This window comes from Oenanthe melanoleuca, chromosome 4 (genome assembly GCF_029582105.1).
Source record: "Oenanthe melanoleuca isolate GR-GAL-2019-014 chromosome 4, OMel1.0, whole genome shotgun sequence".
NCBI classification, from domain to species: domain Eukaryota; kingdom Metazoa; phylum Chordata; class Aves; order Passeriformes; family Muscicapidae; genus Oenanthe; species Oenanthe melanoleuca.
Genome location: NC_079337.1, coordinates 33,423,234 through 33,445,941, shown reverse-complemented (window position 1 = coordinate 33,445,941; position 22,708 = coordinate 33,423,234). Strand labels below are relative to the sequence as shown.

Sequence of the window (22,708 nt, the reverse complement as noted above, 5' to 3'; positions counted from 1 at the left end):
TTGAGCTTTTCACCAAAACAATAGGACTTTTCAACTGTACACAAGGAAAATAAATTGTAAGCGCAGCAAAACCCAGTGGACCTACAAGGCTCCTCTGAGAAAAAGACAAGTCCTTGCACTCAGTTTTTCTCATCCATTACTGAGACTACTAGTTTTTATTGTGTCATATATTGAGGGACAAAAAGCAAACCACATAGTACATGAAGAAGGAAAGAACCCAGAGAAATTTATGTTCATGTTGTAATTAATGTAAACATAAATTCCGGTTATTGTATTTCTAATGTGCATATTGCTGAGCAAAAATCCAATTCTCCTTCAAGTCTGCATGCTGCATTTGCTGGCATGGAATTTTATTGAGAACATAATTTATTGAGGCACCATCACACAGACACACATGAACACAAAAATGTATTTATCATAGTACAAAAAGTCATGGTAGGTCATTTCGTTCTCTGCTTTTTCCAAAAAAAGTTTGAGAGAAGTTCACTGAGTGGCTCCTACTGCTTTTAGTTGCAGCTGCAGCAAACAGTCTTTAAAAATTTACAGTAATTGCTGACATGTTTACATCAGTGGCTCTCAGTAAAGCAAATACTAATCTAGTAAAGGTATGCAAAAAATAAATGTAAGCTGAGCTACACTGAATATCACTGTGATTGCTCTCACTTAAGAACCACCTGGTCTTACAACACCATGAATTCTCTGTCCCCCTCAGTAAGACATCCCTTAATACCTCTTATGTCCAACCCTGTTCTTTCACTTCCACCCTAGCAGAAAGGGCAAGCGAATTAAAAGTTAAAAGTCAACATAGAATTGGGTAAATTGCTGGTTTTGGTGGTTGGTTGGTTGGGTTTTTTGTGGCTTGGTTTTGGTTGATGAGTTGTTTTGTTTGTTTGTCTTTTTAAATTGTGAGTCTGTTCGCTCCTTTAGACTCAGGAACCTGAAAGGTTCTGCTGGTTCAGCAGCAAAGTGTGCCTGTTTAGGAAAAAGCACCTGAAGGCTGGACCTCTCCTAGCTCACACTGCCAAGGCAGGGTTTGCAAAGCTCATCTTCGGTTGGCAATTGTGAAGGACAAAAACTAACTTCTATATCCATTCCTCTACAGATGATTTTGCTGTTTACTTTCTCAATGGCAATGACCAAATAAGATCTTGAAGTTTTGTTTCACATATATATTATTGAGACAACTACCCCAAAAATGAATTAAGTCTTTAATGGCGGTAAAGCCAAAGTTTCTTTTACAACAAGAGAAAAGTAATTTCAGACTGGTTAGTGTGCCCAAAGAATAACTGGAGAAAATTTCACCTCCATTGCTAGAACTATCTTAAGATTTCAAATCAGGGTACTTGTACAATATTAAATGCTTACCAAGAACACAGCACATGTAGCTTAACACCTGATTGCATGAATGACAAAGATATAAATAACAATATTCACTTGACCAGTTTCATCTTTCTGTATTTTTGTTGACCCATGAATTGGCTTCTCACTGATTAGGTTTTCTCTTTTCTAAAACATTAGAATTATTAGCATCAGCCAGTGTTAAGTTTCTAAACTATAATTTTAGCAATGCTTTCAACTAACGTCTAATTTTGAGAAAACATCAGGAAAAGCAAACAAATTAAGTTAAACTCAAAACAAAATTGAAAATAATATGGTACCTATATTTATCTAATATTAATTGAATCTTATTACAATAAAAATTTCACCAAAACCAGCTGACTGGACAACAGAGTTCCTGCTAAGTAAGTTGCTGTAACTCTGAGGTTTAAACTCTCATACTGTGTTGCTGTGTCATTTTAGAATCAGAGAAAACATTTGCTAAAATTAGCGGTAATGGAAAAAAATCAACCGCAAGTCTTTCACTCATCCACCCTACCACTGCTATTATGCAAGTTATCCTACTGTACACAGCAACCACGAGCAGAACTGATATGTTAGCTGGGCACATACATGTTGACTCCATCGTCTTTTTGTTTTATGACAGAAAAATCAAGCTACAATTGCTTTCCAAACCTGTGTAAATGAATTCAGGAATTCAAACCAGTAGCCTCTGTGTTCAAGCACATAGACATACCATTGAAACCAACAGGAGCAACAGTAATTAGTAGTTCTGAAAATCAGGCAACTTTCATATGAATTTAACTTCATTCAAATGAATTTGAAAATTTATGTTTTAAATTCATCCTTGTATTGAAATACATTTAAAAATATTAGGTTTTGCTCTCAGAATAATATTTTTTAAAGAAGAATGAAGTATCTCAGTAATTTGCTGTTACTTAAATGGAGATGTAAAGTGTTCATACACAGGTCCCAGGTAAAGTCCTATTAGTAGCAACAGAAATGGAAAGCACCTGAGCAGCATTTGGTAGTGTGACTGAAGTGAATCAGTCTCCATGCTGAAAGTTTCTTTCCAGAAAACTTGTTTAATATCTGAATATGCTACCTTTGGTTTCAACCTTTATTAGCATATTTAAGCAGTGAAAACGCAGATGTCTTTCTTTTGTGCCTGGAAGATGTCCTGATATATAAAGGAGTATGAGAATTTTTTGGTGGATAACAACTCCCTGCCTTGGTGTCACTCTGCATTTTTTTCCAAGATTTAATTAAATACTCAGATCACAGAGAAGGCTTATCATGGCATACAAACACAGGTAGTCTAAATGACACTGATGAATGACGTCATCTGCTTTAAAAACTGGATTAAGTGATATGGCAGATTTTCTCATAAGCTTAGGAGAACTTTTTTTATTAAATGACCAATAATATATAACCCTTACAAGCTGTAAACTGGAATAGGTTGCCCAGAGAAGTGGTGGAGTCACCATCCCTGGAAGAAGGGTTCCAAAAATGTGTGGATATGGCACCTGAGGACATGGTTTAATTGTGAACATGGTGGTGGTGCTGGGTTATGGTTGGATTTGTTGATGTTAAAGGTCTTTTCTATACAATCTTGAGACAGCTCACACACTGAAGTTTCACAAGAAACATTGAGTATCAGTTGAATATAAGTTTAAAATGCCTAGAAATGTATTAATCAGAAGGTATCTCCTCCAATACCACCCAATTATCACCTAGTTAACTTTGGCTTAGCAACCAGTTTTACTAATTCTATGTAGTACTTTACACCTACAGTTTAGAAATGTTGCTTTTCCCTCTGTTTTGGGCTAGGAAACAGGAAACTAGAGCTGAAGGAAGCAGTTGGGCTGGTGAAATTATATCAGAAAACACTCCTACTGCAACAAACTACTTAGGTGTACATACTTATAGAACAGAAATAGCAAAGTTTAGAGTTAATGAAACACAACTAAGTAAACCTGACAGCTCCTAAAGACTTTTATGACTTTGAGGTATTCCCAGCCATTGCCTGACTTAGACTGGATATGATGCACAACACTATTATTTCTGATGGCTTATCTATCTCTCAGTATTTAGGCCAGTGTGTAAATTCACCAGCAACAGTAAATGTAATCCTTACTGGGGAACAAAAAATCCAAACATGCCACAGATAAATCCTAAAATAAATCCTATACTCAATGAGAATTTGAGTAGAAAGACAGTTATTCAAAAACACTGGACAATGTGTGCTATGATAATAGCAAAACCAATAATATTTTCTGAAAAAAGGCACTGAAATAGTTTCATTAAACTAAAAGCATGACTTTAGTTTAAACATGATCATGTCCACACAACACGCCAATCTGCACATCAACATGCAATACTCATATATGAGTGGAGTCTATGCAATGCAAGACCTGATCACAGACAACAAGGCTATTAGGCACATTCAGCAATTTACAGGACAAACCATTAATTTAGACCTGAATAGATACATCCAAGAGCATCCAAGGAAATCTCTGGAACATTAAACTGCTTCTCAATAAGGAAAATACATTTTTCATGTCCCCCAGTTTCCAAAAAACTATTTCACTACCTCTTTTCTGTCCCTAATGCAGCATATTGCAGTTACTTAGCTTAAATTATTCTAAAAACTTCACCACTGGTCAGTGATTTTAGCAAACCCTGAAGTTTTCGAAACGAAGGGCAATTAATTGAGAAATGAATCATATTAATATCTTCCATCTTTTATAAATCTCCCAACAAAGACATTTTCCAATTCATGTAAAACAGTGAACAACCTATAACATAACTTCTGAGTAATCTGAAGTATTTGAGAACAATTTTAAAAAACAATCAGAGATTAAGATTGGTAACTTGGGAAGCTTGATAGCAAATTTACATGATTCTACCTCTATCAAAAAGACCATCAATGATGACAGAGAGAGTTTCCATATCTCAGAAGAACAGTAAGTGTTATTTAATTATAAATTTGTGAAAATTTTAATCTCTCAGACAAGCAGCTTCTGTCTTTATCACTCCTTACATGGGGCCCTAGCCTTTCCATTAATTAGAAAGGGTACGATTCACACATTTTACAAATCTCTCCCAAGCATCCCAGTTTCACTCTGATTAGTCAATCCTCCATTACTCTGCATAATCAACTTTGCTCTGCTAGTATTGGAAATTCTGGCAGACAAAATAAATCTTTTTGGAGAAAAGCAAAAATATTGAACAGCTCTGTATGTTCATACAAATTCACTCAACTCACCCAGCTTTCATCTACTGCTGATCAGCTTCCTGCTTAAAAGCATTCCAATTCTATTCTGTTCTTTATCAATGAGCATGTTCCTTCAAATATTAGCATTGCAAACAGTTCCTCTGATTCAGTACTCTTACAAGAATTCACTCAGTAAACAGGGCCTATCTCTTGCATTTGTAGACAGTAATGCTTAAAGCACAAACATCTATCTTCTTAATCCAAAAAAGGACATAATGCAAGTGCTGTGTTTTAGTTACAAACTGACATTAGCCTCAGTGGTCAACAGAGCTTTCTTGTCATTTATTATAATTAAGTGTCCCTAGGTCACTCCTCTTCTCTAGTTACAGTCTACCACAAAAAAAAAAGTCCAAAGTTTGTACCCAGCAGGAATGTTAACTTTACAAACTTACAAAATAGTTTCGGAGACTGTTAAAAGTGAAGATGCAAAAGCCCTGTCTGGCAGCATGTACAAGGAGCAAACTGCAGCCAGAAGAGGATGAAACCAGAGGTATTTTATTGCCTTTTTGTAAAACAACATGTTGAATCTAACATTAAAGATTTCAGTACTTTTTCTGAACCAAACATTTCACCACACAGGGCCATGCCTACAGATAAAAATCAGATCTGCTAAAGAAGTGCACAAATGGCTTACTTCATTTCAAGACCTGAATACCAAAAGAACCTGAAACTAACTCATAGCATTTGTGCTCATATGTTAATGCCCTCATTTTTAACTGCAGACTGTAACAAACAGAATATCCACAACTTTTTGTGTGTTTTTGAGGTCTAAATTTCTCAATACTTCTGGGATCCTGCAGAATCCTTGGGATCGACTGTTGAAGGAAACTTCCAGTGAGATACCACATGCCAGCTGGATATGCTGAAACTCAGACAGCATAAGAGGACCCTGCTCCTTTCAGATACCAGCTCCTGCTCCAAAAAGCACCGCTTGCCTCCTTAAAAGACTGCTCAGAGTTGAAACCAAGTCCTTGATTTTGGGCTAACTGCGATGCATGTGGTCAGTGCTAAGCCTCACCATGCTGGGAATGATTCCACCGTGCCAGTCCACCCACCACACGGTGTGCCTTGACATCAGGGCTGGATTGCTGCAATATGCTCCAGCTATGGCTGCAGACAAGGCTGACATGCTGCCTGCAGCTGCTTGCTGATGGCAGCCACATAACTGGTAGGAGAGCAAGGGAAGCCCGGCAGAGATCCTGATTCTGGGCCTCCTGCTCCTTTTTCTGGGTATTTCATGTGATTCTGATAAACATCATTATTTATATTAATTTTCTCTTTATATATATCCATCAAAATGACTGCTAACTTTTGAAAGTATGGGAGACATGGGAACCTAGAATCCGTGCATAATTTTTATTTCTGAAATCACAGAAATAGTTAAAGTTGCTGTGGTTTATGGGTCAGAGACAACTGTAGATGCAACCTCAGAGTCAATAGCTGAAAGTTCATCCTTTGTTTTAGAAAATGTTGACATATCATTTTGATTTTATCTTAACAGATGCTCCTTTTTTCTCTCCATCTATGTGGAAAATGTGCATGCAACAGTCATCTAATTCAGTTGCATATCCATAAAAGCAGAATCTAAGCATAAGTGTTTCTGAAATACAACTGACAGGAAATTTTTTCTCTTTCTTAAAACAACAACAACAAAAGAGCACAACAAAAAAACCCCAACACAAAACAAAAAACCAAAGCAACAACAACAACAAAAAATAACAAAGAGGTTTAGGTATTTTAATACAAAGCAGAAAACAGAAGCAATCATTTTCCAGAAATTCCTGATGAACCACTTAAGAAAATTATTAAACAGTTAATAACTGTAAAATCTTTACCAGAAACGCCAAAACTCACTAAAGATAAAGGAATGGAAACCAGATGTAACATCCTAGAGACTCATAAGACAACACAATGTACTTTCAATATAGTGTGAACTTCCACAGTCTCACCTTAAGGATTTCATATGCCTACAGACATAGAGACACACGAAAAAAGGTGTCTCTCTTTTTGCATCACTCCAGATTTTGAAAAAAATACAACTATGAAATTTTATAGGAAATCAAGACTTTCTCCTAGAGAACAGCCAAGCAGTACAGCAATCTATTTACTGCCTGAAAAAAAGGCCTACAAATGTTATATGTGAAAAAATAAGCATTATTCAGCAAGGACATTGAACTCATGCACATGAGAATTGCCATAGATATATGAAAATTATCAGGTAGCATTGGAAACAGAAAAAGAGTAGAATTTGGCCATGTCAGATGAGGAAGACATGTATTGTGGAAAAGAAAATTGCAGTTTATAGAGAAAAGTACAGCCTGATAGCCTGTCACCTGAGAAATACAGTCATCTGAATGCACTTCTGAAACCAGACAGGCTTTTCATGAAAGTGTCTGAAAGACATTTGTTGATATGCACCAACAACTCGGTAGGCATGGATATCAATTTTCCCTTTAAGTATTCTTTATCTAATTCTGGTTTTAGGCACCTCAGATTTGCACAGAAATAAATAGCATTATCTTGCAACAGACTCACCATCAGTAACACAATACCAAGTAACTCATGACTTTATTAAATTCCCTAGAAATTTTAACAGGAAACACAAATCACACACACACAGAGACTGCATGGAAATACCCCATCTACAAAATATTATGATCAGTCCTGGGATTTTCAAAGCTTCACTTGTACTAAAAATTTCACTAGATCTTGGGTCAAAACAAAAATAACCATAAATTAGGTTGCCCTCCTGAAACCTTCAAACTGCAAAGCAAGGCTTTATATTTCAGAGCCAAAGTAAGTAGAATGAGGTGGGCTAAAAGAAATACAGCATCACTGGGTTTCTGAGCAAGGAAATTCTACTTTCATTTGTGTAAAACTTTCTATGTTGCCTTGGTGAATCTCCTTGCTGGCCAAAGTTGGCTATTAAATTTTTTTTCACTCTAATAGCTGCTTTAAATAAAGCACCCCCATAAGTCAGATAGAGATTTTATGTTGTGTAAGGACACACACACATATATATTCACACACCATTAGATTCATATGCACACAGAAACAGACTTGCATTATCTTCTCTCATAAAAAAAATTCTACATAATATGTTCTTTGAAGTTAGAAACATTTTACACACATCTGGATGTACAGGCACACATGGCACTTAGAACTAAAAGAAACAATTATGTTTCTGGTGAGTGCTTTTGTACTGCGATTCAGCCTATTCAGAAGAATGAATTCAGCCATACAGTAAAAATTTAAAAATAGTTCAAAATCCCACTACAGAAAAATAATTCTGCTATTTTAAGGATAAGTCTTCCAAGTTGTGAGTAAGGTGCAAAAATGGGTAGGAACAAGCTCAGCTGAAAGTTTGGTCTAAACCCAGCAGGTTGGCTCTCCTGAGAAAAGTTGCTATTACACATGTGGGTCTTGATTTAAACCAGATTTCTGTATTCAGTGTGGCTGGAGAAATTGGGTCATACTTTTAAAATGAATCTGTAGCAGAAGAGCTACAAAAAAAATCTAAATATTCCATTCTCTTTTTCTATTCATTAGAGCCCAGGCAGGGATCTTCTAATGGAGTTAGTCCAGTCTACCAGATACTGCCTGCATGGGTTTCTTGCTCTCTGATGCACATTTCTTTTCATCAGAGGAGAAGAATTAATTTTAATTTGCAATTTATAAATTAAATCCAGCTGACTGAATCTTTATCACAATTCAATATTTTGGAAGAGGCAGCAAGTCCAACCATCAACCCGGCACTACCACTGTAACTTCTAAACCACTAAACCATATAAAAATTTTTCCCCCCTGGTATCTAATCAGAATCTCCCCTTTCTCAGCTTGAGGCCATTATCTCTGATCCTTTCACTGCAGGTATGGCAGAAGAGGCTGACCCCCACTTCCACACCACCTCATTTCAGGCACTTGTAGAGAGCAGTGGCATCTCCCTGAGCCTCCTCTTCTCCAGGCTAAACATCCCCAGCTCCCTCAGCCAATCCTTATGTTCTCCTGTCCTTTCACAAGCCTTGCTGCCCTTCTCTGGACACGCTGCAGCATCAAAATGTCATTTTTAAAGTGAGGGGCCCAAAACTGAGTGCAATACTCAAGGTGTGGCCTCAGCAGTGCAGAGTACAGGGGGACAGTCACTGCCCTGGTCCTGCTGCCTGTATTGCTGATACAGGCCAGGATGTCATCGGTCTTCCTGGCCCCCTGTTTTAGAACAAACAGGAATTTTGCAAATGCTAAGATTGAAACAAATCCACTTGAGATTGTAAAAGCTAAATGTTAATGTTGTAAATGTAATACTCTGTGTTTTCCCATTACTTCCACACACACCTCAGGTTCTGTGTTGTTGTAATGAGTACAGTAGCACACAAAACAAGTACCAGTCTATACTATGAATTCAGTGGGGTAATATGGTTGGTATAAATGTTAGCACCACTAAAAGAAGTTTCTTGTGAGCTAATCTATTTTTTCACTTAAGCTTGGAAAAAATATGTAACCCTGTTGCCAATGAAAACCAAAATAAATCTTTTCCTGTACATTTCTGCTGGCTGACACATCATGTCTGCAAATAATAGTCTTTTCCTAAAAAAACCTTTACTTTACAGAATCCCAAAAGAACAAATAAGATATATGCCATCTTATGAACATTTACCAGAACTTGGCTGCTTTGGCAATGCAATATAGAAGCTCCAGATGCATAAACTCAATTCTTCAACTAAGTAACTATTACATATTATTAAGGCTGAGGTAGGAACTCAACCCCACATTACCACTTTCTGCTTTTAATCCACCACAGTGAACTGTGATATAAGATTTGGTTCTCAAAAAGAATAATTAGAAGAGTAATTTTTTCTTATCCTGTGTTATATTCTAGCACATATAATGCAGACCATCTTCTGAAATTATTAACAAACAAAATGTGAAGCCCATTTAAAGAGAAATTTCAACAGGAACATATTTTGTTGATGTGAATTTCCCAGGCTCAGAAGAATGTCCTGGGAAGGACTGGAAAGAATTCCAAGTAACTGCTACAAACAATAGTTTAAGATAATCTAAGGTAATCAAAGATTTCTCACTCAAATTATCACTGGAGAGATATGCACACCACGAAAACAAGAGAAAGCAGATTCAGTTACTTCTTGGCTTACCTCACACAGGTGCATAAGGCAGAAAAATCCCAGCAAGAAATTGAGCCCACTATATTTATTTATTTATATTTTAAAAAGTGCTGTTTATCTTAAAATTCCTTCCCTTTGTGGAAGGGGGAAGTGCTGGGGAGTGCCATACACAATACACTAATTACAATCACTTTCTGCTTCAATAAAGGAAATACAAACTTCCTGCCTTGGCAAAGGCTAGAATGTCTCAAGCAGGTGGGAAAAGGACCATGTAAGTGTCTAGACAGAAATGTGGAGGAAAAGTATTTCCTAAATTTTCTATTCATGTGCTAATCCAGAAAGTGGACTACACAAGTAAAAATAGCTGCCTTAATTATAGGTCCTTCTTCTATGATAATTATATTTTTAATTATGATAACTATATTTTTAGTTATATGAATAGCAATATGTTAAATGATCTATAATGTTCCAAAAAGTTCTGACACTCCTGGTTACAAGAATATTCAGCTTCTGCAGTAAGAGGCTGAAATTAGTCTTCTAGGCATACTATAATTTGGTTAGTAATTTCTCTGTACATATTCTTCCTTATTCTTCCAAATGCATCTATTATCACTATGAAATCATTGCTGAGTATTGCTATTACTGAGTGGGCACTTCACTCCAAAGGGAACTTTATTACTTAATCTAACACTGAAATGCTATCTGTTAAGAAAGCAGGAATGTTTCCAAGATGGAAGATGATACATGAATACAAAAGTCCATAGGCATGTTTTGATTAAATAATATTCCCAGGATAAAAGATTTCCAGTCAATTATTATGTTCTCAATAATATATGTGGGACTTTCAGTCAATTTATGTTTTACTTGATCCTGAAATTTTTACTGGGAAAACAAAACCTTAGGGCCATCAACTTTTTGTGAAACAATAAAGGTCCAGTACAACCCCCAAACACTTGAAGACTCCTTTCTTGGACAGTAGACAGCAAATGCAAAAACATACAGCAATAACATAAAACATTTTATATTGAAATTATGCAACACATAGCATATATGTATATTGCATATGCTATCTTCACCCTTCAGTTTCTTTGCACTGTGCTCTATCCATTTATCTAAACATTTTCATATTAGAAACTCAGCTTTTTAAAACCAAAGGTCTTTATCTTCATGTCTTTCAGGTGTAGTGTCTACAAACATTCATAGTCTACAGGAAATGATGCGATAGACACAGAGAAAACATACATGACATCACACTCATTGACAGTATACAGGCACATGGATCCACATAAATATTAGCATGAGTGAAATTGCAAAGCAGCTAATTTAGAACTGGATGAGAAATTAGGTTGCTGTTTGAGGAATACAATACATTCCATCAACTACATGATTTTACAAGTATGATTGGTATACTCTGCCCAGCTGAGAACTAGGTAAATTCAATAAGGTAAGTCTCTCATAGATCATTTTGAAAGAGAGTAATACAAAAAAGAAGAAATCCTCCATATAAGTGGAGAGCATCCCACTGGTCAATTCCAGGCAGACTGCCTCCTTGGTCTTCCAATGCCTGAAGCCCAACAGCTGAACATTACTCATCAGATTTACCACTGTGTCCTTACAAAAAAGGAGGCATGCTGTTCTAACGTAGCTATTAGAAATGGCTGCTGCAGTCACACGGACCACAAAGTGGATGACAAAACTGCAATCACACTCCTGCTTGTGGAGCAGTTAGACTATGGTGCCCTCCACAACCAACATATAAGCTCAAAAAATTCAGTGCAAAGTTTTATATGTTGCAATCAACACACAGTCTTTGCAAAAAGAAAACAGTAGACTCAGGCTAGTCAATAGGCCCACAATAATTGGTGCATGAGAGTCCAGCAAGATGAGCTTTGCCCGTAGAAAAAAGCAGAAAGAAAACAAGAAAGAAACTCAAGAACACTTTCAAGATAATAGAGAATTTTCTAGGGTTTCAGTAAGTGTAACAGCATAAAAGCATTTATCTTACATCAATGAGTTTTAATTGTTAATTAAAATACACTTCAAATTTTCAGGACAGTTTTTTACTGAAAAAAATGCTTTTCACTCAGAAAGCTGCAGGAAAAGTATGTGACATATATCCACCAGCTGCTAACTAGCCTTTACCACATATCCACCGTTGCAATTTTAGGAAAACTGCTATGTCAGATTGCAGTGTGAGATAACTTGGTAAATTCTGACTTCGTGATTATCAGATTTCCACTATCTCAAAGAAGAGAGAAATCTCATCTCAAAGATAAGATCCACTATCAGATTTCTACTGCCTCTAAGATGAGCATTTGTTTTATCCAAATGAGACACTTCTTATTCCAACAATATCCTACCTGCATATTCCTATGTGTTTCAAAGATTGCAAGAACATTTGTATATCTCCCACTCCATATTTCCTGTTTCTTTTATTCAAACTCTTATACCTCTGCCCCCACCTTTTCCCACAGGGTTTCTCCTTCTAACCAGGAAAATTAGTACAAGAACATCATTTCACAAACAGTTCTTTCAGGTTTTGTTCCCCAACCAAAAGCAGGATGCAACACAATCTCTCTCATCATCTTGTTCTCACAAGTATTTGCCCCATTTTCATAGTGAAGTGGTTTAGATACAATCAATGAACATATGTTGAGAGCCATTTAACTTTTTCTATGTTTTTTTTTTTTTCCATTCTCTTGTTATCAATTCAGTATCTTAATCCTTTTATGTCTGGTATGCATTGTGAATCACAGACCAGCTCTGGATGTCTGGAAACTGCTGGGTTTTCTCAAAGAACATCACCATAACTTTTCCCACCCCAAAACACCAGTGTACCTCTGTGCACACAAACCTGTGAGTGGGCATAAAACTTTCTGCATAGTATATAAAATATGTTATGAAGTTAATTTCAGAAATATAAGCTTTGTTCACAGGAATCATGGTTTCAGTTCAATACAGCCACAGAATACCATAGAAAAACAGTTTCTTGACCTCAAAGCCTAATGAAACATTGACTGTGTCCACTCCTATTTTTAGATGTGTGCTCTGCAGTGCCATATTCCTTAATATAAAGCTGACCCAAATGTTCCAACAGCAGACGTTGGTTTCTCTTTGATAGCCAATGCATATCTCTGCCTTCCAACTTTCTGTAAACACATCATTATAAAGAAGGCCAGCCTTACTTTTCCCAGCCTTCTTTCTAATTATGTGCCTACTGCCAGGAAACTTTCCTTTTTTTTTTTTTGTCTCCACTACTAAAATTTAAACAAATGTCTGATGTGTGCTGCATAGTTGGAAAAGAAGAAAAAAAGCCCCAAAGCAGTTACTGTTATAAAGTTACAAAGTTACTAAGTAACACCAAATTCCTTTCAACACGCAGTGATAAACAATAGGCAAAAAAATTTAGCTACGAGAGTACATTAAGTGCTAGATCACCAAATATGTCTTCCTTATAGACACCCGAATTCCACAGAACAACCCAAAACTCCAATGTTTTGTTTAATTTTGGTAAGAAGCTGTAGTAAATCATATAAAAGATCAAGTCATCTGCCCACAAGCAACTCTTCACCCAGAACTATCACTGGGCTCCTACAGAAGTCTCGTACAAAGAAGGCTGGGAAGGCGCTCACAGTTTACTGCCCTATCGTATTTGTTAAGGACTGATTTAGCAAGTCTTGGGCTACAGAGATGCACTGAGCCGCTGCCGCACAAAAGCATCCTTTCTGCGTTTGGAAACACGACGGGGACGGCCGGGCTCGGCAAATAAAGTGCATCATCCAAACTCGAATGCGACTACAGACGACGAGGCACACTAGAAGACCGAGAAAGAGTAGATCAAAAGTAGAAATAGTCGAAAGAAAGGCGGTCAGCCCGGTCCGATTACAGCGTGATTTCGTGTGCCCTGACCTTTCTCCTCCCATCACCGCTTCTGCCGCGCGTTCGCCTCCTCTGAGGAGGACACGTCGCTCAGCTGCGGAAGCACCGTGCGCTCTTACCTGGGCGCTCTCACATAGCCGAGCGCGGCGTTCCCGCAGGGCCCGCAGGTACCGCCGCTGTCTCCCTATATAGGGCGGGCCCGGGGCCGCTCCGCCGTGACTCACCCGGAGCCGCCGCCGGCGCGTCCCACTCGGCCGGCTTCACGTTAAGAGTCCCGGGCCGCCCCGGGGCCCCATGCGTGCGGGAGGCGTGACCGGGCTGCCGGGAACGGCGGGGAGACGTGGGCTTCCCGCCGGCAGCCGCCATCGGCGTGGCTCTACCCGCTGCCCTGCCTGGGTTCGAGCTACTCTCCCTCGGAGCTGCGAGAACTGTGACTGTGTGGTGCGCTTTTTGCCAAACAATGCTCGGGTCCCAGACTGCAAGTTCACTTTTTTCCCCTGCAGGAACATCCACAGCCAGCAGAAACACTTGAGAAGGCGCTGCAACAGCCTAGAGAAACATCCCAGGCTCTTCCATATTGCCATACAGCTGCACAAAAGTGTTGCTACGAGAATTTACATCAGCTCTTCTGCGAGGCAAAAGTTTCCACGATTGCCACACCAGTTTTGCCTGCATGACAGAGTGGGTGGGATGGCTACACGTTTAATGTAAAACCACAGAAGAAATCTCTCAAGTTGTTCTTCTAAGTCCTATAATACTTCTGTGTTCTTTTAAAATAACACTTATGCCACTACTCATCACTACCAAGACCCCAAGTGTTCAGATTAAACTGAATTTAAAACTATCTTTGGAAAAAAAAAAAGTATCATGTTATTGCACTGTAGTAATCTGTTTTACAAATAGTCTCCTGTGCCTTTTTCATCTGCCAAAGAATAGCATCAGTGATCAGAAAAAATTTACTATATGATATAAATATCTAGTTGTTTTGTGATATAATTATGCAGAACTTCCAGAGTGTCACTTACTCTAAATACATTAAATACTATTATATATTCCACTAAGGCATTCAATTGAAGGTAGATAATTATTTTTTTTTCCTCGTGGGTTTTTTTTTTTTCTCCTTTTTTTTCCACAAGGAGATAAAGAGTGTCAGATTTCTGTTGTTGGTTCATATCCTTCCTACTATAAGCCACCTGGACCGGATCCAGTGCTTTCTTACAGGTTACATGCCAACATCAGTTTTATAAGCAATCATAGAACACAACTAATCACTAGTAACATCAACTTAAACATCTGCTTAAAACAAGATAGATAATCTCAAAAGATACATCTATAAAATAATTATTCTCAATTCCATGCTTAGGCCATGGAGGTGATCAGTGGTATCACTTGCATTTTCTACCCCAGGAGCAGCAAGTAAGTGTATGAACATGCTGCCTTTTATCTCTCTGTTCAACATCCCAGACAGCTGTTAAAAGATTTTAGGCCAGATGAAATCAAGGTTGATGTTCTTTCTTCTCTGAGCTCCAGTTTCCAATCAGTGTGTATTACAGTTCAGCTCTGGATTCCTGGAAATCTGTTTGGTTTACAAGAACCTCACCATAACTATTTTCCCTCAACCGGCATGAACCTCCAAAATGAGAAAGATCTCTGTCTGAGAAATTTTACTCCACAGTGGACAATGCAGAACAAGGTAGCACTGAAAATCTGTCTGCTTATTCAACCCCTTTCCCACCTTTTCATCATTAAGCCCTCTTCAGGACTCAGAACTCACCCCACATCACTCAATCACTCCACAATATAACAGGAAGAACAGAAGATTGCTGCCAATTAGGAAAAAGGGTGGGGAAAATAAAGCATCTACCATTGCTAGAACAGAGTGGCATGCCAGAACCTGGCACTGAGAAGGTTGGCACTACACTAGCACCCTGCTTCCAATTCTGGTACATGACTCTGGGGAAGAAGCACGGTACAGTCACACAGTATTAAGATAGTACAAAGATAAAAGTAGTAACACTCATGGTGGATCAGGTCTTTCTATGAATTTTGGTAGGTATGCTTGTTGAGAGCAGTATTTTATCTAAAAAGCAGAGCACAGCTCTGTTATGGCTTGCAACAGGTAATAATGTAACACACACAACAAACAGCAGACAGTACAATACAGTAGGAAAAGTCAGTGATAGAACAGTGCCTGGACTTCACATCTCTTGACTGCACCTTCTCCTTTGTATTTGATCATAACAGATTGAGATACTACTGCACTGAAGAAGTTCTCCAACATTTCTTCTGTCACAGCTCTTTAAATTTTTTGCACATAAGAATTTTATGTCTGTGTGTGTATGCATGTGTTCAGCCCATGAGGATGGAAGACGAAAGCAGAGACAGCTTGTGCACATCAGCTTAGTTGAAGACATTGCTCTTCTCTGACTCTACAGCATATTCAGGCATGGAAAGTGAAAATGAAGCTCAGCTTACTGGGAAACAAGCATGAGGCACATTGAGAGATAAAGATCCAAAGAGAAAAGAAGTAAAACCATATGCTTGACTTAATATGATCTGTGATTCTTTCTTGTAAACAACTTTGCCTATAATTCCAGTCCCAGAAACATTTGTTTCTGGTTTAAAGAGTTCCCAACTACTTCTACAGCATGACTGGGAAACCGAAATGAGAGAAACTAATTTACACATAAAAAGACAATTGCCTACAACTCCAATTAAGTCCTAATATTTAAAAGAAATAATTAAAATGCAATTATAATGATAACAAGCAACTTTTGAAAAAATGCAGTAAAGGAGTCCAACAATTAATTTCTGTGCACCAGGGAAGATAATGGTAGATGTCAGTAGTAAAGCAGGCAAACACCAAACTGCCACAAGTTTTCTTGCTAGCATTTGTTCAAACTTTGAGAAGCTTCACAAAATTAAGATTTACTTTCCAAATCACCCCATAAATAAAATAAAATTAGCATTTTTTGAAGTAAAAAACCTAAAAAGGATGCCTTCAGGAAAGAAAATCTGAAAATGCAGAGAGAAAACCTTACACAATGTAATCACATCCTCAGCAATGAGTGAAAACCAATGAAAATAACTCAACAGACTTCATAGGAGAGACTTAAAGATTCTTAAACTACTACAGAACAATTTGTAGCATTAAAACACAATCTTTTTGCCTGCAGTGTATCTTCAGTGAAGTGTATTTTAATAGTGTACATACATTTTTATTCATAACAGCTGTTTTCTAGGTGCTACTATAATACAAAAACTACACACTTCTGTTTCCTTTCTTATCTTTGCCTCCTTGATTTTTTCCTCATTAGGATATGCAAAAATTTAGCATTGTAGCTGCTGACTTAACTGAGACATTTAAAGCTATACTGGAATGTGCAATCTTGATCACACTAGTTAAGACCAGAACTCTTAAATTTTTAAAATCAAAACAGGATGTTTTGACAAGAGAAAAACATCCAACAAATGAAACTTAAAAATTTCTGAAATCTAGAAAGAAGTTGTGATGTAGATTCAAATGGTGTTTCCTAATGAGGGATACATGACATGAGATTCTTTTGGTCTTAAAAACTGGAAATCAATGCAAGGATATAGGCATGTCTGTAAATCAACTCAAATAGCCACAAAGCAGCTTTGTATCATATAACAGTTCAAACATCATTAAACTCAGATGGAAATGTCAGTAAAATAGACCCTGAAGGACTGACCAGAAGAGGGAACTGAAAGAGTTTACAAGCTTCCAAACTGTTTCATATTCAGCTTACTGAATTCAATGATCTGTGGAGGCCAGTTCAGCAATCTCCCTGTTTTTCCTACATAAAGGAAATGCATCCTATTTAAACTAGCTGTCAAAAAAAAAAGCTTTGGCATGCCAACCACTGCAGATTTTAAATTTTTTATTTAAAACACAAAATGTATCCCCATAAAACTACATCACATCCCATACTGTAATTGACAAAAAGTCAAAGCTTTTCTGCATAATATTGAATTCCTAAGCCAGGAACAGACACTGATTTTCTTGGAATGTGTGAGTTTGAGATTTCTTTAGAAGGCCAGAATGCAAAGTTAGGATTTCCCAAAACCAAAAGTGACTGATTGAAATGGTAGTTATCAAACATGTACCAGTCCAAAACATTTAGCACTATTGCAAGTACCCTGTACTACCTAACTCGGCTGGTGTTGGCAGACACTGAGGTAGTAACTGTAAATTGCTTTGTCTGGTACTATTTCTGTTTGGTGAAATTCACAACGTCTGAACTAGAAGTACCAAGCTGTTTGTGGCTTTTGTTGTTCTTAGCACTTCTGGAAAATAAAAGACCACATGTTTGCTGCAAGAAAGAATATTTAGGCAAACATTTCCCACCATTTCAATTCTGCAAATATACTTCATTAAAGTTTATGTGCTTTACAAAAAGGAAAACACAGCTAGGGTGAACACTTGATAGCAAATCATACTGCAGTCTGTGATCTAGGAAAACAGGATTCAACAACAGTAACAACAATAATTTTGTCCAAACTTCTGATAATATCAACAGAAAAACAAAAATTAGAAGCTTATATTGTTGAGACAATTTCATAAGGCAGCAGTTACCATTTTTGTGGAAATATACATACGTTTGCATGTGTGTGAACATACATGGTGACGAAGTAACTCACACTTAAGTCTTCTTGTTATACCACTATTTCATCTCAGACTAAAATAGCAAAGGTCCTCAGGGTAAAAAATTAAATTATATTGATCAGACTTACTGTGCAACTCCTATGACAGCACAGAGGAAAACTGTGGGTCTACTGTGTAGGCACTTTCTAATAAGGAACTGGAACAGCGATGGTTGAATAAGCGTATGGAGAAGTCAGGTATTCCAAAGACTTCCTTGAAGCTCCTAGGTACTTCAGTACCCACATGATTGGTCTGTTTTATCCATGAGTAATCCATGAGATTTCCTGGCCTGCAGAACTACTGATACAGTAATGTGTGAGAGCTCTGTAAATTAAATATAACAAAATATAACCTAGATAAAAATCCATTCACTGCTCAGGTTTTACTTCATAGTAAAGTTGACATAACACTTTTCAGCTGTAATGCTGAAACTCATTTGCTGAAATGCTGAAACAAGCATTGCCATGGATTTCTGAGAGGTCTACCTGCACTTCAAATGCTAAAATTGTTAGAAGGCTTATAAAAAGTCACAGATGATTACAGCAATTTGAATGTCACCTGTAAGTCTTAGCTCAGTTCTGAACTCAAATCTCAACAATACAGTCCCTTCTTTAATAGCCCCAATATGGCAATAGTGAGTGTGTTGTATCTTTCAATTAGCTACACTTCAGTAACTTACAGCTGCTGTAATTGTGAGGCCTGTCAGGAAAGATAAAGAAGCTGTTTCTTCTGAGCCAGGCTTCCCTACAGTATTTAAAATGTTTTTCAGTAGCTGTTTATGAGCTGATCTTGACACAACTTCAAGATCAAGGCATAACTTACTTCCTTTCATCAGCATGTCAAGCTCACAGTGCATGTAATTGTTTGCTATAAAGGCTGTGACTTTAGGACACATTCTGTTGCTAACGTTTTGAAACCAGAGCAAACCAGGCCAGTATGTTAAATGCTACTGCTGAAGTTTGTGCCCACAGCTATTTAGTTTTCTCTATTCTAGGTTTCACTCACTCAGCAGAGATTATAGCTCTTCCTTCTGAATGTTTGTTGTGTGGATTCTTCCTGCTTTAAGTGAGACTGAAGTGAAAAAGTGAATGGTGTTTTTCCACCAGGAATAAGACCTTTTAACTTCAGCCCATATAAGCAGGTAAAACAATGTCCCAAGACACTGGATCACAGGGCATGAATTTTACACCTACGTTTAAACCAGTATCTAACTTGTGTTTCTGAAATCCCATAACCTTTTTCCATATTTTATGATCTTATGAAATGTTTTTCTATCTGAACTGTCAGGACAGTTTTAGGGTTTTCTAGTACTTATTTTTGCTCTTTTCTCTTTCTCTACTATTGTTCTTAACTGCAAAGACACCTCTGACCCTCAGAGGTGATTGTATACCCTTTCTAGATGAATTTCTAAGTTTTCATTAGAATGCTACAGTAGACAAAGACTTGTAATATGTTTTTGTAATGCTTGAAATTATCTGCAATGGGATTCCTCTTTCTCCCTGGCAAAGGATGACTCATTTATCTTCAGTCTGCTAACCAACAGGGCTGCCAAAGACCCCTCCTTTCTAAACAAAAATCTGTAGAGAGCTTTCAGAAACATGAGAAAATATGACAAACACAGCTTGAGTTCTTAACTTTGCTGGCTGAAGATCATAGAAGGATACGGACAAGTCCGCCAGCCTTGATCCCCGGCATTCAGCACTCCGCTGGTAACAACAGAGAGCAGCTCCCTGCACACAGACTGCTTCCCCGGCTTCCCTGGCATCTCCCCCTCAGCTCCTATTCTGAAATCCTCCAGCTCCCACTTCCTTATTTGGTTGCCGGGACTGTTCTTTGTCTGGCTGAGCCCCCCGGGCCGCGCCGCCCCCGGCTCGGCCCGGCCCGTTTCCAGCGGGCCACCCCGCCCGGGCCCCGGGCGAGCCGCGGCCATGCCCATGTAAGGAGCAGTGCCCGGGCCGAGAGCGCCGGGAGAGCCGCGGCTCCCTGAGCTCAGCCCCGCGGCAGCCCCGGGCCCACCGCGGCTCCCTGAGCCTGATCAGCCCTGCTGCTCCCTGCGCTCATCCCTACTGCTCCCTGCGCTCATCCATGCTGCTCTCCCTGCGCTCATCCATGCTGCTCTCTGCGCTCATCCATGCTGCTCTCCCTGTGCTCATCCCCGCTGCTCTCCCTGTGCTCATCCCCGCTGCTCTCCCTGCGCTCATCCCTGCTGCTCTCCCTGCGCTCATCCATGCTGCTCTCTGCGCTCATCCATGCTGCTCTCCCTGCGCTCATCCATGCTGCTCTCCCTGCGCTCATCCATGCTGCTCTCTGCGATCATCCATGCTGCTCTCCCTGCGCTCATCCATGCTGCTCTCTGCGCTCATCCATGCTGCTCTCCCTGCGCTCATCCCCGCTGCTCTCCCTGTGCTCATCCCTGCTGCTCTCCCTGCGCTCATCCATGCTGCTCTCTGCGCTCATCCATGCTGCTCTCCCTGCGCTCATCCCTGCTGCTCTCCCTGCGCTCATCCATGCTGCTCCCTGCGCTCATCCCTGCTACTCCCTGCGCCCAGTCCTGCTCCCTGAGCTCATCCCTGCTGCTCCCTGCGCTCATCCCTGCTGCTCTCCCTGCGCTCATCCCTGCTGCTCTCCCTGCGCTGATCCCTGCTGCTCCCTGTGCTCATCCCTGCTGCTCCCTGTGCTCATCCCTGCTGCTCTCCCTGTGCTCATCCCCGCTACTCCCTGCCTGATCAGCCCTACTGCTCCCTGCGCTCATCCCTACTGCTCCCTGCGCTCATCCCTGCTACTCCCTGCGCCCAGCCCTGCTCCCTGCGCTCATCCCTGCTGCTCCCTGCGCTCATCTCTACTGCTCTCTGCGCTCATCCCTACTGCTCCCTGTGCTCATCCCTGCTGCTCTCCCTGTGCTCATCCCTACTGCTCCCTGCGCTCATCCCTGCTACTCCCTGCGCCCAGCCCTGCTCCCTGCGTTCATCCCTGCTGCTCCCTGCGCTCATCCCTACTGCTCCCTGCGCTCATCCCTGCTACTCCCTGCGCCCAGCCCTGCTCCCTGCGCTCATCCCTGCTGCTCCCTGCGCTCATCCCTACTGCTCACTGCGCTCATCCGTACTGCTCCCTGCGCTCATCCCTGCTGCTCCCTGCGCTCATCCCTGCTGCTCTCCCTTCGCTCATCCCTGCTGCTCCCTGCGCTCATCCCTGCTGCTCCCTGCGCCCAGCCCTGCTCCCTGCGCTCATCCCTACTGCTCCCTGAGCTCAGTCCTGCTGCTCCCTGCGCCCAGCCCTGCTCCCTGCGCTCATCCGTACTGCTCCCTGCCCTCATCCCTGCTCCCTGCGCTCATCCCCGCTGCTTTCTCTGCGCTCATCTCTGCTGCTCCCTGCGCTGATCCCTGGTCCCTGCGCTCATCTCTGCTGCTCCTTGTCCTCACCCCTACTCCTCTCCCTGCGCTCAGCCCCGCAGCAGTCCCGGCTCCACCACGCCTTCCCGAGCTGCAGCGCTCCCCAAGCTGCCGCAGTTGCTTCTGCAAACCACTGGCAACCAGACAAAGGAAAATGAAGCTATGAAGTTCCAGTGTAAAAACTCACAGATTCCTGTCATGTTTTCCATTGTTCTTTAGAACAGGTTACAGCGTGTGCTGTGGGGATTTCACTGGTGCTTTCTACACAGAAAAGAAAACCCTCAACGCTGCTACCTACTTTTTTAGAAGTTACCATTCTGTTACACTACCTAAAGAAAGACGGCGAGACTAGTTTTACTCTCAATTATCCCAAAACTTTTAAAAGTAATGTTTATAAAGAGCAGCTAAGCTGCAGGAAGACAGTGAAATTTGCTAGGGGGACACTCCCTACTGCTGCTTGATACTTAGTTTTAGTAGCATTTCAGGTACTTCAAAAGAAAGAATTGACAGTCAAACTGTACATGTCTAGAGAAGAGCCACAGCAAGCAAGGAAGAACATTTAAATAGAAAACAATAAGAAAAACCCAACCAAAACCCAGTCCTACTGGTCACTGTATTTTTTCGTTCACATCTTTTAGATTTAGTCTTTTAAAGTCGATTTATGTGATAGCTTTTTAAACAAAGATCAAGGAATCCTGTAGGGAGTGATTGCTTTCTTTAAACTTAAAAGAGAAAATTGTAACAGTTCAGGAGAATATATACTGAATATATCTGACAGCTGAAACAAAAGTTGATCCACAGAGATCTAGTTATCTGACTAAGGAGCTTACTGAGCTGTTATTCCCTAAAATGAATACCCTTAACAAAGAAGTGATTTAAAACTGGTAAAAGTGTTCTGAGTCCTTTCATGTAGTGTGACAAGGAACAACATTTTGAAAAAAAATCAAAGAAGAAGGTATAGCTAAATTTCAAACTTCTTTCTCAATATGGTTCCTTAGTATTAAGTTAAGAAAACAAGTCCTTAAATCACGCTAAAACT

The 22,708-nt window shown here is 39.7% G+C and overlaps 1 protein-coding gene across 3 annotated transcripts in view; it reads right to left on the bottom strand.

The window, feature by feature from the left end:
- Window positions 1–22,708, bottom strand: part of PALLD (palladin, cytoskeletal associated protein) — a 185,368-nt gene that overhangs the window by 52,129 nt on the left and 110,531 nt on the right. For 2 of the 3 annotated variants that reach the window (XM_056489469.1, XM_056489470.1), the window contains exon 1: window positions 13,734–13,796. The exons of the other annotated variant lie outside the window; for it this stretch is intronic. The gene's annotated coding sequence lies outside the window, so the exon portion shown is untranslated. Of the gene's footprint in view, window positions 1–13,733; window positions 13,797–22,708 lie in introns of those variants that run through there. 3 annotated transcript variants of the gene reach the window in all.